Below are 17,734 nucleotides of genomic sequence, written 5' to 3'. Positions count from 1 at the left end.
TCCAACTCCTCCTTTGCAGTGATCAAAGATGATAGACAATGTTTTAATAAATTAATGTGGCAAATTCTTTGATTCTATTTTTTAATGTGACAAAAATTAAACAAAAAGCAATTAATTGCCAGCTGAAGCATGTTTTAAGTATTGTCAGAAAAAGGCAAATGTCAGTCTATAGATTCTAATATATAAAAATGACAGGATAAAAAACAAGAGTAATTATTTCTTAAAATTGAATTACCAATCTCTAGGATACTATACGGTAACAATTTTACTTTTCATAGATTTGCTCTAAGTACATTGTTAAGCATAACCAAATTATTACAGGTATTCTATATATTTTCAGTTTTCCTGTTATTATTTAACATGCCTAATTTAACAGAGGACACCTCTGCAATCATGTTAAGAAATTAACATTACTATAAAGATTTTTCTTATCTCCTCACAAAGAATTTGTAAAAGGAATTACTTAGGCCTTCTAAAAATTAGTACAGTAAAAAAGTTGTTTTCAGGCTTAAGATGTGTAAAAATTTAATTTGAGGGTCAATAGAATTTTGTTAGAACACAAAACATAATTAAAGCTTTTGAACCAGGCTTAACTCACATGATTCAATTTTCAGCACTTTTTTGTACTTCAACGGAGAATATCCAACTCTAATAAAATCAGTAGCTACCACTAATGGGATGCTGTCTTCTAGAAACTGTGCAAACTCTTCTGCACACATCATTTTATTTTGTACACATAATTACTTTGTGATCTGTTTCATTATTCCTGTTTTTCTAATAAGGAAACAAAAACTTGTATTTATAGATTTGATAGTATTAAAGCAACATTTTTACCCCAGGCCCATTTGCTTCCAAAAGCCCATGCTCTTAACAGCAACACTCTTTGGAGATGGGTTTGTAAAACCTATCACTTATTCTCAATTTATACCAAGTTGGAACCAAAAACTTAATATTCTCTACTTGTCTGACTCTGATAGAATTGTGTAACAAGTGATTTGCCATGAGTAGCCTCCTCTTACAAAGTAAATAGAGCCATTTACAATACATTAATGAAGATGATTAGTAGAAGATGAAAAAAAAAACACACACAGACATTAAAATCAGTTAAATTTATTATATGTGTGACTCATGTGGTGGTCTTGCTTGGATTAAATGGGTGTGATGTTGATAAGTATTATTTCAGTTATTGATTAAAAATAATTGATTCCATGTATTTTTGTACTTTCAAATCATTTTAAAAATGTGATACCTATTGATAGTATTTTAGCATTATACTCCTTCATTATTCACAAGCAGAATGAAAAATAGCATACTGCTGAAGAAACCCAAACAAATAAGAATCATTAATGCACCATCACCTTAGACTATCTCATTCTGGTTACGTGACAGGTCTTCCTCCTGGCCACTCTTTCCTGCCATTCAGGAAGAAGCCACATGGTATCACAATTGAGATGAGGCAGACAATCTTCTATGCTTTACAAAATTCCAAGCTGCTAAAGTACATCAAAGGTCTCATTGTCCAGCTAAAATCTTTCACTTTACTTTTGTCATAGATAACAACCCAATGGTATATTTAACCATATTCTGGCACTACATTTTACAAGAACTCAGTAACTTTTTGTACTCAGTATATATTAATATTATTAATATAAACTAATATTTAACTCAATATCAAAAAGATACTTCATTCCATAAGAAAATTATATTTGTGTATTGCTTAGTAACAAAAAGTCAATTAAAGGCACATATAACATATCCAAATTAAAAATAGATATCTTTTCTCCATTTTATGAGGGTTTAACAATAGTGTGTGTGTCTGTGTGTGTGTGTGTGTGTGTGTGTGTGTGTCTGTGTGTCTGTGTGTCTGTGTGTGCGTGTGCATGCGCGTGTGTATGTTTTCTTACTGCAATGGGCCAATATCATGGCAAGGTTAAATTATAAGATTATGAAATAAAATAAAATAGTATTTCACTATAAAAATAACACAACAGAGCAAGAATAGAAGGAAACTTTCTAAATAATGTAAGGGAAATCTAAAAATTCAAGGTTTACTTCATATTTAATGTTGAACAAAAGAACAATTCTCTCCAAAACATAGAATAAATAAAGGATGTATGTCCACTCTTGCCTTTATACTCAGCATTGTATTAAAGATTCTACTCAGGGAAACTGAGAAGAGAGACAGGAAAGAGGGGAAAAGACAAAAGAAAAAAAAAAAAAGAGGGAGCATTCAAATTCCAAAGGAAAAAGTTAAACTATTTGTAAATGAAAAGTTATGTATATAAAAACATAAGTAATTCACTAATAAATTACTAGAAGTAATAAAATATTCAGTAAAAGTGCAGGTTAAAATAGTAATATGTAAAAATCAGCAATAAACAATCCAAAAATAAAATTAAGAAGATAAATTTTATAACAGCATTTTAAATGATAAAATATTTAAAATAAATTTAGCAAAGTAATTATAAATTTTAAAAGTTATACATGAATGTCTATAGAATATCACTGTAAGACATTAAACTTTCATAAATGGATAAATTTTCCACATTTATGGATTGGGAAGCATAATGCTTTTAAGATGACAATACAATAAAATAACTACAGATTTAATATAATTCCTATCAAAATCCCAGTTGTCTTTTCCTCAAAAATTGACAAGTTTATCTTAAAATATATATGCAAATGCAAAATATTTAGATTAGCTGAAACATACTTGAAAAAGAGCAAAGTTAAACAATTTATTTTCTGTTTTCAATTTTAGTTCAAAGATATGCCAGGTGTGGTGGTGCACACTTGTAATCCCAGCGCTTGGGAGGCTGAAACAGGAGGATCACACAGGTTCAAAGCCAGCCTCAGCTACTTAGTGAGGCTCTCAGCAACTTAGTGAGGTCACCTTCTTCACTGTTTCCAAATAAAAGTTTAAAACTGGTTTGGGAGTATAGCCCAGAGTTAGAAAAGCCCCTGGGTTCCACCCCCAGTACCCCACAAAAAAAGAAAAACTTAGTTCAAAGACATAGTAATAACCCAATCAAAATATGGAAAAATGAATTAAATAGACATTTTATAAAAGAAGAAATACAAATGGAAAATAAATGTATAAAAAATGTTAAACGGCACGATCAATCAGACAGATGCAAATCAAAGCTACCCTGAGATTTTACCTAACCCCAATTAGAATAGCAATCAGTAAAATACAAAGAACAACAAATGCTGCCAAAGTTGTGGAGAAGTAGGAACTCTAATACATTTTTGGTGGGATTTCAAATTACTCCAATCACTTTAAAAAACAGTGTGGAAGATACTTAGAAGAATGGGAATGAATCTATCATATGAGCCAGCTATATCACTCTTGGGTAACTATCCAAAATAATGGAAAAAAACTACCAGAGTAATGCATTAATATCTATGTTTATAGTGGCACAATTCACAATTGCCAAACTCTGAAACCAGCCAAGATGTTCGCAAACATGTGACTGGATTACAAAACTATAGTGTATGTGCAAAATGGAATTTTACTCAGCCATAAAGAAGAACAAAACTATGTCGTTTGTAGGGAAATTTGATGGAACTGGAGAACCTTATGCTAAGTAGACTAAGTCAGTCACAAATAGTGAAAAATTGGATGCTTTCTTTAATATGCAGAAGGTAGGGAGAAAATGGAGCATGCAAAGGATTCCAGACAAGGGAGTGAAGACGATATAAATGAGTGAAGAAGGTGGCTTCACTGAGGGAGACTGGAGGGGGAAGAAGAAAGCACCTCAATTGACATGATGTACATATGCAAACTTAGCTAAGTCAGTCACTATGCTGAGCTTGGGAAGGAGGAAAGGAGAGGGAAGAGAGAACTAGGACAGGGCTAAGGGAGGGCTGTGCGCATGTCATCATTGGTGTCATGTCGAGGAAAGCTGTGTCTAACCAAGTGATATGAATATTTACTCCCTCATTTTATACTAAGAATTTAATGATTTGCCTTCCATATTTAAAATTAAGTTGCATTTTAAGTGTGTTTACATGTGTGTGTCTGTGTGTAAATGATATGAAGGAGTCAAATATTTTTTGCATGTAGATATACAATTATTTTAGCAACTTTTTTTGTTACAAAACTCGAGAGATTTTTTTTTTAATTTTTTTATTGGTACATTGTAGTCCATCTTAATGGAGTACAAGATGGTGGAGGCATACATGCACACATCACCCAATTAGCAAATTAGCCCTTACCCAAATCCCAACCCATTCCCTCCCCCTCCCTCCTTCTAATGCTCAGCAGAGTGATTGATATGTTTGCATATGTACATCATGTCAATTAAGGTGTTTTTCTCTTCCCCCTCCCATCTCCCTTAGTGAGGTCACTTTCTTCACTCATCTAAGGTTTTTATAGGCTTGTGGTAAAAGCCTATAATCCCAGTATTTAGGAGGCTGATACAAAAAGATCAGAGGTTGCAAGCCAATGTCACCAATTTACAGAAACTGTTTCAAAACAAAAAATAAAAAATGGCTGCGGGTATAGCTGAGAGGCAGAATGCTCCTGGGTTCCTTTTCCAGTACAAAAACAAACAAACAAACAAACAAACAAACAAACTTTTGTGCTTCAAAAGACACTATGAAGAAAATAAAAGGCCAACTTAGAAAATGAGATTTAATATTTGCATATATATTATATATATGAAGTATATATATATATATATATATATATATATATGTGTGTGTGTGTGTGTGTGTGTGTGTGTGTGTGTGTGTTTGCATCCAAAAGATACAGATCTTTTGGATTCAAACACATACCACTACCTATATTAATCTACATATATATATATATATATATATATATATATATATATATATAGCTTTGTTTTGTTCCTATTATCAAAAAGAGATCTTTTTTGTCTTTTCTGATAAGTTATGACTTAAAATCGGCTTTATCAGATTGAGAGTAGCTATCTATGCTTGCTTTTTGTTTCCATTTGCATAAATATATGAAAAAAGTTCCAACATCACTAGAAATCAGGGAAACGCAAATCAGACTATACTGAGATTCCTCCTAACTCCAGCTACAATGACAATAACCAAGAATACAAACAATAACAAAGTTGGTGAGGATATGGAGAAACAGGAAATCTTATATGTTGTTGGTGGCACTGTAAAGAAGTAAAACAACTATGGAGATCGGTATAAAAGTTTCTCAAAAGACTAAAAATGGAACCACCATATGAACCAGCTATACCACTCCTTGCTATTTCTTCCAAAAGAATAAAATTCAGAATACTCTAATGATGCATGCATATCCACGTTTATAAAAGAACAATTTAGAATAGTCATATTATAGAAACAACCTAGGTATCCATCAACAGAAGAATAAATACTGAAAATAACTTATACATACACAATAAACTTTTACTCAGCCATAAAAAACAAAATTGTACCATTTGCAGAACAATGAATGAAAGAAGAGTATATTTCTCTTATTTGTGAAAGCTAGAGAGAAAACACAAAGCGAAAGAACTTTAGATAATTTAGGAGAGTGACCAGTAGAACAGTGGAAGGGTATTTGAGAAACAAAGGTGGGGAGAAGGGAAGAAAGAACTGTTTAAAAAAAATTCAAATTCTGCTGTATGCATGTATGAATGTATCACTATCAATCTTACTACTACGTATGGGGAGGAACGGGAAATGTTGTGGGACAAGGGAAACACAGCAAGACCTGTGTGTATGTTTGTTTGTGTGACTCTGAAACTCACTTTTTTTTTTTTTTTCTGCAGTTCTGTGGAAGAAACTCAGGGGCATTCGACCTCTGAGCTACACCCCAGCCATACTTTTAATTCTTTTATTTCAAAACAGAGTCTCACTAAGTTGCAGAGGGCCTCACTAAGTAGGGGAGGCTGTCTGTGAACTTGTGATCCTCTGGTCTCACCCGGCTCTGAACCTCACTTTGATGTGTAACTACAATGAATTAAAAAAACACATTAAAAAAACAGAATGCATAAAGTAGAAACAAAGAAATTGATAATCTGAAATACATTTCAAATATGGGATTGTATTTCCACAGATTAGGGCTATCAGCAAATCAGGTACCATGACTCTTATGTATCAGTAACAGTTAAGAGACAAAGCTTGGCCTGGACAATTTAACACCCATTTTGACTGGAGATGGCCCACTAGTGCCTATCAAAAATTTAAAGTGTCAATGCTGATCACCCCCGAAGCATAGCAATGGCTGTGTACCCTTATGCTTCACCTTTAATCTTTCTAGTTTCAAATATTTTGGCTGTTTAAAAAGCTTACCACTTTTTATTTCACCAGTCTAGTTTAATAAAATCTACATTATTGCAAGGAGGAATTTTTAAGCAAGGAGAAATTCTACTACTAAAAAAATTGTCCTCACTTTTCATGAGTGAAAATGTAGAGAAAACATAAAAAATATTGAAAAAGTAATGATTGTGGTGCTGGGCTTAGTAGCATACACCTGTAATCTTGGTTCACAATAAGGCTGAGGCAGGAAAATCATAAGTTTGAGGCCAGTCTGGGCAATTTAGTGAAACCCTGTGCTCAATCCCCAGATGGGAGGAGGATAGTTCTGTAAAGCAGTCTATAAAAAGATAATTAATTGTCTAATAATTGTATTGTATACAAAATACTAACAATTATATTGTATACAAAAAGAACAAGTAAGAATACAAAGAAAGAGGGTGCAATAAAATCATTCAGACCATATGAGTTTGGTCCTGCTTGCATTCAAATTATTTTGATAAAGATAACTTTGATAAATGTGGATTTAATAATTTTCGCCTCCACCCTCTAACCAGAGGAGACCCAGGCCATTCAAAGACTTGGAGACCTATTTCTACCCTTCCCTCTCTTTTGTGCCTATTACTCTACTTATTGTATTTTTTTATTCCCAAAACAAACTTGTTTGCAGAGACATGACTCTATCCTTGAAAATGACGAGCCTTTTATTATCATCCTCAAGCATTTTTAATTCCTTTGAATCACAACATTTAAAAAATATTCCATGTCAGAAGAGAGTCTTTGCGTTACAAAGCATAACAGAATAGTCCTGTTTATTTGGTTTTCTCAGAAAAAAAAGAAACAATTTGCCCTAAGAGAACTGAAGCATATGAAACAACTAGAAGCTTTTAAGTGATGGTGATTTTGTTTTCTTGTGCTCTTATGTAGTGTTTTGCTTGTTTGTTTTCAGGTATAAAAAAACACTTATTCTCTGAATATTACCTAGGACTTCAGATGCAGCTGAAAATTATACAAACTCAGACATGTCTCATCAATTGCTTCTATCTTCCATCACCACAGCCAGAAACAAAGAAATAGAAGTTGAGAACCCAGTGAGAATATGTCTGATGAGTGTGCATCAGTCTTTCTGAAATAACTGGAGATAAGCACTGATTTTACCAAGATTAAGCTAACATTGGCATGTCCCAGACTCCCAGGGAACTTCAGGGAATCCAAGGTGCTGACAACATCAGCTATGCATAGAAACTCTGGGAGACTAGAGCTATAGCAAGAAAATGGTGTGGAATCTATCCTTGTTTACTTCATGAGAAAGTGAGGCAAATTTGGAGGCAAAAACCATGAACCAGATCATTCTTGAGAAAGAGAAGTCAGCCCATTGCCAGGTGCCAGGATTAAGAAGGTTCATCATTTTCCTAAATCAGTTCACCAACTCAACAGAGACTGATTTGTAAGTAACTAGAATAGATGATAATCCCATAGTGTGATCTGAGAGAAACAGAAAAAGCCTTCTTATCCAAACTAAGACCCAGGTGTCATTTCAAGTTTCTTGAATTCCATGATTAAATATGTACTTCCCTGGCTTAAGGCTGTCTCCAGGTATTTCTTTGCTTTTATAGTCTCGGTAAATAATACTCTTTAGAGGATAACTTTTTAAAGTAATCAGTGATTGATGCTTTAGTATGTATAATTGTACTCTATTATTTTTAATGGAGCATAAAATGTGGGATTTATTATGCAGAAGAAGAAACGAGAATAAGCTTCAAAACACAGTCTTGAGGGAGGCATGGAAATACGGGCTTTAGGAACCTAGCAATAGCACGATGATATATGTGACGTGAACAGAAATGTAGTATTGTAACCACTTTATGAGCTATTCTCTGGTAATGCATTCGTCATGTTCAGGAGAAGTACTTTTATATATTTGTCAATTGCGTGTCTTTAAATGATGAAGGAGATACATACAGTTAACTGGGCAGAACACATATACTTCCAATACTTTGATGGTTCTGATCTCATATAATTCTCATTGCAGGGTAGAGAACTATCCTCTTAATTGAATGCAATTGATCAATAATAACAGTTAAGATGGTAACTTCTATAGTATTTCACCAAGGTATTTGTTTATGCATCACTTTTTAAAATTTCTTTATTTTCTCTTTAGATATTTAGTCTAATGCTACCAGTAGTATTTTTTTGTTGTTGTTAACATGAATTTGCTTTTGATTTGAGGATCATATTTTCTCTTTCAGGAATTTCTCAGATCCCAAAACCATCATTGTCCCTGGTCTGATTTTGTCTTCTAGATTTTTTTTATATAATAGAACTTTAGTTCTTGATTTCAGATATTTGCTTCAATCTGACTTAAATCATAGTAATCTCTTCTCTTCAGTCCAAATTTAGCACAATCATCTGCTTTAGTTTCCTCACTTTCTCTTAGTAATGAAATTCCATAGAGTAGCTTGGAACAGAAAAATGTTATCCAAGGCATGCTTTTGCTGCTCTGCCAGTTATTGGCTTTTTGAAGGTATTGTGTGAGCTGACTGGTCTTAAATTTAACAGCTTCAACACAAACTAATCTTCCATATGCTGGTGTCAAATTTATTTCTCTATGCATTATTATATGTAAATAACTTGATTCAATATGTATGTCTTTAAGCTATATAGAAATGACTCAAATTGAATAATAATTCCTTTCTAAATCAGTGTAACCCTTACAAAAATAAGCTGAACTACAAGCTAGTATTTTTAGAACTTTAGAACATCAGGAATAAGAGTAAATCATCTTAATTTTCAGATTCCAAATCCTTATTCTTTCAAAAGTGTTTCATGAATAAGAGCTCATCCTCTTCAGATAAGCTGAAGTAGTCATTTGGTGGATTTACAGAAAAACCAAGCAAAGCTAGAAAGAAATGTATCTTTTTGAGGGGATATATTTTCAGCATGAAATGCTTCATGTAATAATATGATTTTCTTTAATCATTTGCCTTTAGATATTAGCATTTTTGTTATCAGGAACCCAAGAATAAACTAATGAGATCAACAATTAAGTGAATATTCTTTTAGAAACAGAAAGAATACAGATGTGTGAGTATTACATTACAGATTTCTAAAAAAATAAGAGAATGCAAATTGACCTACATTATCAAGGAGGTAAATTTATGGAATGCCTTAATAACACTTTAATTCATTATATTACTTGTGTTATTTATATTATTAATATTATAAATATCCATTATTATTTTTGACAGAAACACAGATTTAAAAAATAAAATTATAAAGTCAATTAAATTATTTGCAATTTATCCAGAATGCTTTTTATTTGTATTAAATTTTTTCTTATTAAAGAAAGAAATTGAAGAAGACCTTGGAAGATAGAAAGATCTCTCTCGCTTATGGATATGTAGAATAAACATCATCAAAATGGCCATTCTGCCAAAAGAGATCTACAGATTAAATGCAATTTCTATCAAAATACCAACGACATTCTTCATAGACCTAAAAAAATCAGTCATAAATTTTATATTTAATGAAAGCACTGAAGTAAAAGAAAAGACCCAGACTAGCCAAAAGGAAAGAAAAGAAGAGAAAAAAGAAAAGAAAAGACCCAGAATTGCCAAAGCAATCCTCAGCAATAAGAACCAGGCAGGATGCATTATAATACCTAACTTAATATTATACTATAGAGCAATAGTAGTAAAAAACAGCATGGTATTGGCACAACAGGCATATTGACCAGTGGAACAGAATAGAAGATGCAGAAACAAACCCACACACCTATAGTCAGTTGAACTTTGACAAAGGGGCCAAACTCATATGCTGGGGAATAGACAGCCTTTTCAACAAATGGTGCTGGGAGAACTGGCTATCCATTTGTAGAAAGATGGAACTAAACCTCTATATCTCACCATGCACAGGAATCAATTTGAGATGGATCAAAGACTTAGAAATCAGACCAGAGACTGTGAAGTTATTAGAAGAGGGCATAGGCTCAACACTACAACATATAGGCACAGGCAGTAACTTTCTCAACAAGACCTCCAAAGTGCAGAAAATTAAAGCAAGAATTAACAAGTGGGATGGCATCAAACTAGTTTTTTTCTCATTAAAGAAAACCATAAGGAACCTAAAGAGGAAGCCTACAGAATGGGAGGAGATCTTTACCAGTCTCCACTCTGTGAGAGGGCTAAAATGCAAAATATACAAAGAGCTCAAAAGACTCTACACTAGCAAAACAAACAACCCAGTCAAGAAATGGGCAACTTAATTGATTATTTGTATTAAAATTTATTATAGGAAGCATATTCCTTAGCTTCCCTCTAACCCTGAAAATATCTATGTTTGTTTTATCTTGCCAATCTCTTAATTTAAGAGAAGAAAGCATGCATCTCTGTAATAGACAAATCCACTACTTGCATTCTGGATTACATGGTCCCCCCCCCCCCCCTCAAGGACATCGGCCCTTTTGGTCCTTTTGTTTTTTTGCTTTTTCCTACATCACAGGGGCCTCCCATTTCACTGCTCCATGTTGATAATGCGCCAATTCAAGCTCTTTGATCAGACCAAGCTGACTGCCCATTTTTGTTTCTTTCATTAGCAAAATAAAACCCAGAAACCTTTTCTAAAGAATTTTCATATGTTCTGTTCTCATTTTTCATTCATTTTCAATCCACTAATATCTTACACTTTTCTCAATAACGACACTGAAAATAGTCTTCTTTCCCAGATAACATACTACTTCTACTAATGATAATAATAAACAATTAGTAATTAAAACTGATAATTTAGTGATTTATTTTTTAAATTTATGTTGTCATTATGGATAAAAGTTAATTGCCATTGTTAGAGAGAAAAATTCACTATGGCAACTGAAGAGCTGAAAGCTTGTTACATATAACTTTGAAATAGCTGTTAGACACATTACTGGATTTTATTTGGAATTTAACAGGAAAGGAGGTCTTGCATTTAAGTTAATGATTAAAACCGTATCAATTTAAACTAGAATTTCTAAACTACTCTAAAGACTTACATATGGCTTAGCTAATGTTATAATTGTATCATATTACTTAGTTTCAAGTTTTTTCTTCAAAGGGTAATCAGAGTAATATGAAGAGACTTTTGAACACTTGCTATCTCTTGGTACTGTCTCATGAAAGAAGATATTAAATATTTGTTTAATGTTAAGTTTTATATATATTGAAAACATAAAATATTTCAGTGCTTACATTAATTCTTATTTTTTTCAATTTGAAATATATTTACTTACTGTTTCCCTCATAACTTTTTGCTACATAGCCATTTCTTTTCATTTCACTTTGTGTACCAGTGAGTAGATTTTTGTGATTCTTCCCCTAAGTCCTACAAACTTTGTTAATTGCTCATATAATTTCCTAACTGTGTTCATTCTCTGGTTCTGAACAATTCCGGATTGGTGGAGAATGTTTTGTTGTTGTCCAAACAAACTAGCTAGTTTTTCTTCTAGTTCCTCATCCTTCTGCAAATGTGTACCCCATTGCTGAAAATAGTCATAAACTGCTGAGAATATTCTTGGCTAAGCTTCTGCCATTGCTCTTCTGTCTCACAACATGTTCAGTTTTCTGGTTACTGGTTTTGAAAGAAGCCTTAGTATATGTTTCTCGTCTCTTAGCAAGAAGACCCTTGTTAATGTTGTCAGCTCCAAATTTTTCCAATATATCCTGTACTTCACCCACCTCCTCACCATATCTTCAACAATTCCTGCTGAAGACCTCAACAAAATGACTAAGCCTCTCCAGGAATGTGGGATCATCCTGTCTCAGCTTCCCAAGTACTGGGATTACAAGCATGTGCCACTGTGCCAAGCTCAACCACTCATGTCTTTATCTTCCTCAAAGTCACAGGCTTTTGTAAGCTGGTTCTCTATTGATGCACATTCTTTTAGATATGTTATTTAGATGTCTTCTGACTGAGGAAAGGAGATCACTCTGTTATTCCAGCCACCACAAATGCCTCCCTTAAAATTTCTTTATTACTAAATTTAATGCACATTTTCTTGATGTTAGTTACTTAACAGCTGACTGTCCTCCTTCCTGAAACTCTTTCAAGAGTTTTTTTTTTTAATTTTGTTTTGTTTTGTTTTTGCTTGTTTGTTTTGTAATGCATTGCCATGGCTATATGAGTTAGTAATTGCAAAGTGTACAGAACAGTGCCTTGCACAAAGGAAGGGCTCAACACGTGTCAGTGTTCTCCTTACTGTTGCTTAGTTCTACAAGACTAGTCAATTACACATAACAATACTGATGCTGTTTGATAAATCAGCATTCCCATATTAAAGATAATAGCAATTGTATAAATGGGTTTCTGAAATCTAAAAGGCTACAATGTATATGTATATGTGTAGTTAAGAAATTGGGTTCCAGCTTCTTTGATCCTTCCTCATTCCTCAGAATAAGCACAGTGATTTAATCTACTTTCTATGCTATAACTTGCTTGGTGATACTGTCCACATTTTTTTTAGTGGTACTGTGGACTGAACCAAGGTACATCCCAAACGCTTTTTACTTTTTGATTTTAAACAGCATCACATGAAGTTGCTGAAGCTGGTCTTGAACCTGCAATCCTCTTGTCACAACCTCCAAAATTGATCTTATATGTATGCCACTGTATCCAGCTTGATGGAATTCTAGGTGGGGATGTGATGGGACTGTTAGAAAACATCAAATTTTGATAATATAATGTGAAACACATAAGAACAAAGAAACAGAGAAAAGTACAGGAACAAAACAAAGAATGTTTCTAAACTGATAACATTTAATGGATCAGGAAAATAGGAAAAGGCTATTTCAGATGGTCTCAATCATAGAAAGAGACTTGATTCTCTCTGGTCAAGTGTTACAAAGAAGACTGAAATTAGTAATGGAAATTGAAAGAAATCTAATGAAAATAATAGTAACCTCTGAAAATTAAATGGAATATTTTAAAATTTAATTCAATATAAAATGTGCTATGAATTCCATTTGAATAAAGGAAAATTTATTTCCTCATATTTAAAAATATGTGACATATTCAGAATTTTATATTTGATATATATAATATACTTATTACATAAAATATTAAATATTACATGTCCATATAATATTAAAATACCATCATGTTAAAAATGATTTGACTTAAATACTAATTTGACAAGTATACTAATGAGAAAAGTTAAAGGCTTACCTTGTAAAAGATTCCTTAATTGAATTATGATTTAAATAAATGAAATTGATTTTTTTACCTTTTTATTTGTTAGTATTTTCAAAATTGCTGAATCTGTACTTTGTTTGCACCTCATTGTTTAATTACCTGATCAATCCTTAATCATGTAACAAAATTCTTAGGGTATGATAGCTGGCCTACGCAGATGGAGAAGGTCAATAATATTCCTCTCATGAGTAGCCTCAGCTCTTAGGTCTTCCTGAACCTCCCATTATAACTCCTCTCATGCAAATTAGTCCTTGATTTCCTTTGTGTACTTCTCTTTGAAAGTAAATTATTGGAGAAAGTGGCAGAATTGTGAACTAAATTCATCTTGTACAACATTCTCTTGGTGTTTTGTTCATCCTGATACATTTCAGTCATGTCTTAAATATTTTTTTGCAATTCAAACATTGTCTCATTCTTTTTACTTCTTCCTATAATTCTCTCCTTGCTTACCTTTCATAATAATGCATGTTGTTTTTTTTCTTTATAAATCTATCCTCATTTGCTCTTCATATTCTCTACTATGAGTGTTCCCTGAAGTTCTTAGTGAAAGTAAGATGGATCATGACTTTAACTATAAACATTATCATAATGATCCCTGACAAACATTCCCTCATTGACCCAAAATTCTTCCGAGCTTTCTCCTTGACTAGTTCTCAAACTTGGCCTATAAAATCTGCAGACCCTAGGAACAAATTTCCTCCTCTCACATTAAAAGACTTAAACACAAACCAGATATGTGCTTGGAATCCCAGGGAGATGAAGGCAGGAGGATTACAAGTTTGAGGCCAGCCTTCACAATTTAGCAAGACCCTGCTTCAAAAATAAAATAAATAGTTAAAAGGGTCTGAGAAGATAGCTCAGTGGCAGGGTTTCCCTGGCAAATTTCCAGTATTGCAAAAATAAATAAATAAATAATAAATAGTTTGAATTCTGATATAGTTTTTAATAGCTCAAAGATGGCTATATCCCTAAAATAAGCTCAGTCCCCATTAATGTGCTTGTTTGAGAATCTTAAGATTGCTCAAACACTTTTCTCTTAATTCTACTCAATGCTTATTGCTAGGCCCCTGACCATAGTTTTTTATATCATTTACTAAAAAAAGGCATACAAAAATAAATTTTTGCTCTGTTTTTTTGAGATGTGTACATATCCCTGAGAAGTGAAAGATATCTGTCTCAAGAACCTGAAAGCCATTCCTTTGAAGTGTAACCATCCAGAAGAATTAAGTTTCTATCACCCAGTTTCTGTGGAGAGGCTAGAATTCTAACTTTGATCATCGCCAGCTGGCCTAATCACATTTACACTGAACGACCTTTGTAATTGTTCATTTCCCTGCCTCTACTGAGTGCCTGTTCAGGCACCTTCCCCCTTTTTCATTCTTTCAATTGCCTTGTCCCCTCTGTACAAATCAAAGTTAATTCCATTTCTGGCATAGCCTCTATTTATTGATATGGTATATCAAGAATCAAAATCTGTCTTTACACATTCATCAGTTTTGTTTATCTATGACAGTCCAAAATTTTATCTCTAATCCTATATTCTTCCAATTCCATCTTCAGAATAAAGTTTGAAAGACATAAAATTTCTTATTAATGTTATATTTTTTCCATTAATCCCTCAAAATAAATCTTTCTGTTATAGTTGGAGAGATGTTCTAAAGAACATATTTGAGCAGAACTAGATCATCTGAATGTCAGTCTCTTCGTTTTGCTTTATTTTGTTGAGAAAAAGACCAGATCATGAATTGCTCAGAAAATGAAAGTCAATTTTTCAGCGCTATGTGACAGAAAAGAAGAGGAAGTTATGAGGGGATGGATGGCTAAAGAGAGAGACTTAGAAATGGACACAGTGAATCCTTGCTGTGTAGTGTTACGATGAAATCTTTTAGCACTGTTCTAGGAAACCTCTCACTTAATATCCACTTTCTACTTAGGCATTTGACCAGAAAACCTCGTGGGGATTTGGCTTTAGGAAAGACCTGGGGAAAAGACTGAAGCTGTGAATAGGAAGCCCAGCATGTCTGGGTTATGGTTAGGGATTTGGAACATATTCTCTTCTCATATTATTTAGATAAATTGGCAAAAAGAAAAAATGACACAGATGTATTGCTTGCATAAAACATTTCTCTATGATACTAAAGTAAAATAAAACATCATAATCATTTTCTACTAGAAATCGAGATTCCTTTTACCTTTAAGGAATGCTGTTGGAGAAATATCATTTTTGTATTTGATTCATCTTCTTCCCTTTACACTGGTCTGTGCAAAATAACACTTGGCTTAAACTTCTGTTTTCACATATTTAAGCTGCATCACAATTACTTTGATATCTATTTCCTCAATGATATCTCAGGTTCCTAAAAGATCTTATATTTACTTCTTTATAAAATATTTTTTTCTTTTTTATATTTTTATTGGTGCATTGTAGTCTCACATCATAATGCAGTTCAAGTGATGGTGACCTAAGTACACACACTCTCCCCTTCCCCATACAGGATATTGAGATCGGCATTGATTTATGCAAAAATGGTTGTTCTGGGTTTAATCTTATGATACAGAAATAGGCTTTATACTATTTTACTCTTCTTTATATAATTCTAGAACTAAGTGATGATAGGTAACAAATACATCTATGTTTCTTAACTTCTCAAATGAAGCACTCAAAAATAATTAAAGATTAAGTGTAGATCAATTCATCAAGTTATGGTGTATCTGAAGGCATCTGACTTCTAAGCTTCTTCTTTGAAAAATTCACTAAAAACAACAAAGGTATTGATTTAAATGATAGCATTCTTAATGGTACAATTTTGGGTGGGCTCTTTTTTCCCATACATTATCAAATGTCAGTAATTTGCTCTCATATTGAGACATAGTCTATTTAAAACAAATTCTTTTGGGAAAAAATGAAAAATGATTCTTTGGGACAAAAGTACTTAAGAAAGTGTTACTGGAATGGAACTTAAGAGAATAATTTATATATCTAATTTTAAGTGCAATCATTAAAAAATTTCCATAAATAATCTATTTGATCTGTCTAAAGTAGTTAGACTACTTGAAAATAACTATCATTAAAAATAACTATCATTATTTTTATTATTGCAGTACAGGAGATATAGCCCCAGCATGTATTCTACCACTAGGGTATATAACAACCCTGAAAATTATTTTTTAATTCCAAAATTATATTTCTGAATTATAAACCAACCCAATGATTCAGTATTTGAGATTGCATCAACAGAAGCCCAAGAATTAATTCAAAACCATATAAAGAATTTTGTATTGTAATATTAAAATATGTATGCTAGTTATGAGGGGAAGATGGTGACCAAGGGAAGCAGCGCATGCTAATTCTGCTGACACTCGCCCTTCATTGCCTTAAAAACAGTGTTCCACAAAAGCCAGAAAATACGCAATCTAGAAGGTGGCAGGAAAAAGGCTAGAAGACTGGTCAGAGAGCAGAAAAGAAACCACCCACCTTGCAGCCACGGGTGCCATAGCAGCACCATTTTGTATCACTGCACCCAACTCCAGAGGCATACAGGAAACCAACCAAGGACCAGAAGTAAGCAGCTACAGAGCATTGGAATTGTAAGCCATCAGTTATTCCTGTGCAAGCACCAACTATAACTTCTAGCAGTGGTGGCTGAGCTCACCATGCCCTCCAAAGAACCAAAGCACTGCTCAAAATCTCCATAAGTGATGCCTCTTTCCCCATGGGAGAATACCCACTGGTGCCCACAGGGAATCCTGCAGCTGCAATAAAGTCCTTGGATCTGATACATTGCAGTTCAGCTTGGTGAAGGTGGGGTTGAAGTCTGCTGTCGAACATCTTAGAAGCTCAAACAGACTCAGGCTCGGCAGCAGTGGAAAGTGTGGACATAGACCTATGCTTTACACTAGATCCAACTAGTAGGTTCTCTGGGATCACCACAGACCACTCATTCATGTTGAAGAGGGAGAAGTTAGACCAGACTATCCCTAGTTAGGGAGAATAGAGACTCTTACATTGAGTTTGGTCTCAAAGGCATCTGCCACCTACACAGACAGGGACCGACCGAGACTCTATATCTGTGGAAAGCATGGAGGGTGACCTGCACTTAACACTAGCTCTAGCTCCACTGTTAGCAGCTATCTGCATAGACTGAGAGAGACTCAGAAAACCAGGCTTGCACCAGGAAAGGTGCCAGTGGCAGTTGTTGTCTGCCCAGAGAGAGACTACAGAAGCCCAGCTTGCTGACTATTCATATAATTTGTTGTTGTTTTGGTTTTGTAT

General features: G+C 33.6%; 1 protein-coding gene across 1 annotated transcript in view; it reads right to left on the bottom strand.

The window, feature by feature from the left end:
- The window catches only part of LRP1B (LDL receptor related protein 1B), a 1,956,425-nt gene that overhangs the window by 388,281 nt on the left and 1,550,410 nt on the right, over positions 1-17,734 (bottom strand). The gene's annotated exons all lie outside the window — the stretch shown is intronic.

This window comes from Muscardinus avellanarius (assembly GCF_963383645.1).
Source record: "Muscardinus avellanarius genome assembly, chromosome: 2".
NCBI lineage: Eukaryota > Metazoa > Chordata > Mammalia > Rodentia > Gliridae > Muscardinus > Muscardinus avellanarius.
Note: the sequence above shows the minus strand (reverse complement) of the source record. Positions and strands in the feature narration are given on the sequence as shown.